This window comes from Nicotiana attenuata, unplaced genomic scaffold (genome assembly GCF_001879085.1).
Source record: "Nicotiana attenuata strain UT unplaced genomic scaffold, NIATTr2, whole genome shotgun sequence".
Classification (NCBI taxonomy): Eukaryota; Viridiplantae; Streptophyta; class Magnoliopsida; order Solanales; family Solanaceae; genus Nicotiana; species Nicotiana attenuata.
The window spans coordinates 126,964-132,627 of record NW_017670732.1 but is presented as its reverse complement, the minus strand read 5'-3'; positions in this window follow the sequence as shown (position 1 = coordinate 132,627).

Genomic DNA, 5,664 nt, shown 5'->3' with positions numbered 1-5,664 from the left:
CTAAAACGCACACGAAAGGGGAGGGGACTGCAGATGCCGGAATAGAGGTCACAAATGGTACAACAGTCACCGAAATTAACCGCTACTATTGACCTTGCACAGATTTGTGCAAGGTCTTGTGACTGATGGAGGTTGGAAAGATGAAAGACAGAAGAGAGAAAAAGGAAAGGGGAGGCGGCTGTGAAAATACAAATGAATTAGGGTTTCTAGGGTGAGACCAATTGGTCTCCGAATTAAAACGAGGGGAAGAGATATGGGCCGTTGGATCATTTGATCAATGACCCTGATAATTCGGATATTAAAGGATTTTGACAAAGAAAATATGTGGGCCGTTGGATCCATGTGTTTCAACGGCTGAGATTATAACTGAGAAACATTGAAAATAAAGAGAAATGAAGATAAATTATGGACAGTTGATTGGATGAATCAATGACTTAGATACATGTGTGCTTCTTATGTGAGTATGGGAAATGGGCGATGTGGCGTGCTCTCATTGGCTAAGAGAGGGTGTCACAAATCACTAAGGTGGCAAATGAGATGGGCGTTTGGACTGGATAATTTTGGATTGGGCTTGTATTTGGGATAAAAATTATTTAAATGGTAGTCAGTTTGTAAGTAATAAAGGAATTGCAATCGTAGCCTTTTAGTCTTTTACCCTTTTGAAATTAATCTAAATAAATTTAATTATTTTCAATAAAATATAGTAAAATTACAGTTGTTAAATACTACTAATTATTGCAATTAATTAATTATTTATAAAAGTACTTCATTAGGACATTAATTTTGAATTATTGAAATAGTAAACGAATTAACTATTTTAAGAAGTAATTTAGTGAATTAATTATAGAACTTAAGTACATAAATTATTTTAATAATCTTAAGATAGTAAATATATTTGTAATTACATAATATTAATACCAAATGATTAATTTTGAAATTAACGCTTGATTAATTTAAAAAATAGATAACATTTTGCGCATTATTAAGTATAACTAAATTAATTTTAAAAGGGAGGGTCAAAATTGGCCGTCAACACGCGTATCACTCCGCACAATCAACAATAGTGAGATGACACCCTTATGCCCCCGCATAACAACAGTGAGATGCCACCCTTATGCTTCGCATAACAACAATCAATCTACATAACTATTCACATGTGCTAACATCACAACAATACGACATATAAACTCGTACCACACATGCCCATTAGCCACAACCTTTCCAAAAGAAACAACAATATCAATATTTTAAACAAATAGCCCATGGCTCAACACAATATGTATAGAATCTCAATAACAACAAAATGAACGGGAAAGTAACTCAACAATGAACAACACCCCTTTTAAACACAACTTCAATTGAAATAGATTAATGACTTTCAGCAACTTCAACTTCAATTAATTGCTTAGGGATAAAATCGATAATGAAGTTATTTCCATGAAAAGGTAAATTTCAGATTCTAGTGTATGAAATAGGCTAACAATGAAAGAGATGGCACGAACTAGCAACTACGTCTAAATACATGTGAATAACCCGACAACAAAAGGATATCATGTAACAACAATTTCAATTAAGAGTAACCTAACAATAAAGCAAGTCACGAAATGATAAAAGAGATAACATCTTCAAATAAAGCATAGAGTAGTAAACTTGACAAGTAAAGGATGTGACATGTAAAAATAACTCTGAAATAAGCATGTGAAAGTAAACTTGACAAATAAAAGATATAACATGTGCTACCAATTTCTAATAAATTCATGAAAGAAGCCTAAGAGTCTAAACCGTTCAATATCCACATGTAAGCCTGAGTACGCACTCGTCACCTTGCTTACACGGCTTTCACATAACACAACAGCACAAACAACAAAAATCTTAAGAGGTAGTTCCCCCACACAAAGTTAAGAAAGATACTTACCTCAAAGAAGCCAAATAAATACTCTAAAATGTCCTTCTCATGTGAAACAATCTCTGTACGACTAAAATCTAGCCAAAATAACTTAATATCATAAAGCTTCGATCTTTAATGAAAACTAAAAAGTCAACTAGGGACCCACACCTCGTAACTTGACAAAATTCACAAAATCAAAATACCCATTCCCATACGAGTCCAACCATACAAAAATTATCTTATTCTGATATCAAATCTGCCTTCAAATCCTCATTTTACATTTTTAAAATTTTTTACAAAAATTCTCATTTTTCTCTAATTCAAATCACTAATTTAATGATAAAAACAAGGATAGAATCATGAAATATAATCAAATCTGGGTCAAGAACACATACCCTAATCCAACACGTGAAGAACCCCTCTAAAATTGCCCAAAACCGAAGTCTCTAACTCCAAAAAAGATAAAAATATGAAGCCCACGATATATAATTGTTTTGCCCAACACTTCCGCTTTTGCGGACTCACAGTCGCATATGCGAAGCCACATTGCAGAATATTCATCACGGATGCGCAGACAATTAAAAACCCAAACGACTGCGCCTGCGTCCAAGACACGGCACCTGCGGTGTCGCTTCTGCGAACAAAGAAGCGCAATGCGCGTCCACTTTTGCGACAATGACGCCGCATCTGCGGATACTTCAACCCAGCTCACAAAACGTCACATGCACATTACCACTCGCACCTGTGGTCACCGCACTTGCGCCCTGAGGTCCGTAGGTGCCACCACACCAGATCTCTGCCCAAACTAGCTTAAACTAACATTATCCCGAAACCCGTCCGAAACACACCCGTGGCCCTGTCAAATCCTACCAAACAATCCCATAACATAATACGGACATAATCGAGGCTTCAAATCACATCAATCAACATCAAAACTACGCATTGCCCCTCAAATCGAACTTAATGAACTTATGAACTTTCAACTTCTACAACTCGCACCGAATCATATCAAATCTACCCGGAATAACCTCAAATTTTACACAATAGAGATATTCCAACTCCCGAATTTGCAATCCAAACCTAATATCAATAAAGTCAACTCCCAGTCAAACCTCTCAATCTTCCAAACCTTCAACTTTCTAACATTCGCCAAAATGCATCAAATCCATTCAACTCATGCCACTTAAGCTTCTAAAACAGGGATTATTATTCCAAATCAATTCTGAATCATCTGAAAACTAGACTCGGCCACCCACACAAGTCTTGATACACAATACGAAGCTGCTCGAGACCTTATGCCACCAAATGGAATACTAATTCTCAAAATAATCGGCCGGGTTATTACATTCTCTCACTCTTAAACCAACGTTCGTCCTCGAACATGCCAAGAACCGTTTCAAAGTCATCAATTACTGAACGCACTCACTAAGTCACTATACATATACTCGCGGGGTGATTCCACTTCACTCCAATCCACATAAGCCCAACAACACCATCTCAACTGAAGATTATTTCTTCCACCTACACCAATTAGCCTTAGAACCAAATTTATCACCATCTGATCATTTCATAAAGAACTGATTCCCATATAAACACATTGTATCAACCTCAAACAGCTACCATAGCTCATTCATACACCCACAAGGTATAAACACATGACATAACACATCACACATATGCCCATAACAAGAACTCTGACCATGACAACTGCCCATAACCAAATCCAACACTGGCAAATAATCTAATATTAGTTGAAACCTTGTCCCAAACCTTCACGACACTGGCAACAATTCAAGAAACATGAAGATCTCATAAGCATTCACTTAAATCAACAAGTCACACCCAATGCCACCTGGGCACATATCTCGCAAGCTAAAACCTAATAAGTACAACACGTATACGACTGGATATTGAAAGTGAAACTCATGAGAGAGCTATAAACAAGTGCAACAGGAACAACTCCCTATCAGTATCATACTACGGATCCAATTCACAAGGGAGAATCAAAACATATGAACTAATCACAAGGGTCTTTTCCTAATAAAGCTCCACCGAGACACTTAGTCTGAATCAAACATATCAAACCACACGAAAACGTTAGGATACCGTCCTCAGCTTTGAATCACAAGTGGAATACACACCACACCAACCAAAAACTTTCACTAACTCAATTCCCCAAGACAAAACCACAACATGTAACGGACTCCCCTTACCGGTAGAGTACCTAAATTACAAATCGTAACCAAAACAGCATCAATACCTGCCGTAACGAGTAACAAAAAATTCATCCTAGTCTCATGACTCTCAATAGAGAAAAAAACAAAATGATAGACACGAGCTACCACCATAGAATCTCCCAACAAGGGTAAAGACATAAGCTGAGTACAAGAATCATGAAACTTACCCATATATGAAGCAAGATGGGAGGACTCACTCCGATAAGCAGAACCGATTCAAAATAAGGATGATGCTCCTCTATAACAAATCAAAACCATAACTGTAACGACACCATCTGGTGCAGTGGCCTCAACCCTAATACGGAAAGCATATCAACGGGCCAGGCTTCCCCCTCTAAGGAGCCCTCTACCCGCCTGTCCTCCACCCTTAACTAGCTATGCAAGTGGACTAGCAACTGTAATAGAGCCCATAGCCTGAGTGCTCTGATGAAATCCGCCTCTCCCGATTATGGGATAGTCTCTCATGCTGTGCCTAGTAATGCCACACTCATAACAACCCCTATGCGGGCGTAACTGCTGGTACTGAATTTGTGATGGATAACTGGAATAACCACTGTATGAACCACGTACAGGTGCTACATGATCACACCCAACTCTAGTCCTAAAAAGGATAAACGGCCGCTGCAAATATAATCCGGTCTAAACGTCTGGAGTCGAATCCCATAGAGAACTAAGGCTTAGCTATATCTGTTTAATATCACTAAGAAGACAAGATTGAATAATTTTCTAAATTATAAATATTGAGATTTATATTTCTAACTAATTAACTAGCAAATACTAGAAAACGATAAAATTATCAACTAACGAGACAAAGGGTTGGAGACTAAATTAAGGAGGTCTAGAGTTATGATTTACCCAATTGTCGGAATCCTTCTATCTATGTTCCCTACAATTTCGCCAATGTATTCTCTACTGATCGTGAGCACTTTAGGTGCCGTAATTCTCTCTCGAGCAACTACAACAATTTACTAGACATATTCTCTCTAACTACGCTAGTTGGCTTTATCTAACCGCTCATTATGACCACGTTAAGGCTTTGTTATTTCTAAACCTACCTTTAAACCCGCAGTATTGATTTCTCACATACGTTAGGAGGGACGTTGTTCAACAACCACCTAAATATGTATCCTTTCTCAAGCAACACATAATAAATAGGCACAGTCAATCGATGGCCATTCAATCAACAACAATAAACACGTAGTTGAACAAGTAGAGAAATCCAACAGCTCAATTATATAAAAACATAACAAGAATTTATCCTACAAAAGGTTCTATCAAAATCCTAGATAACAAATTAGTTATTTATAATAGTATGTAAAACTACAATACTAGAAATCATAACCAACAATGAAAAATAGGAAGTGGAAGGAAAAACTCGTTGAAGAATTCCCGGCCTTGCTCCTATTGTGTCTCTGCCTCCTTAGGTCGAATTTGTGTAAAAAATTGGTCTCCTCCTTTAATATGCCATTTTTTCATGTATATATACCAAGTAGGGTTGGGACCAAACAATTATACCTTCTTCTACGCGAAAAAGGACAA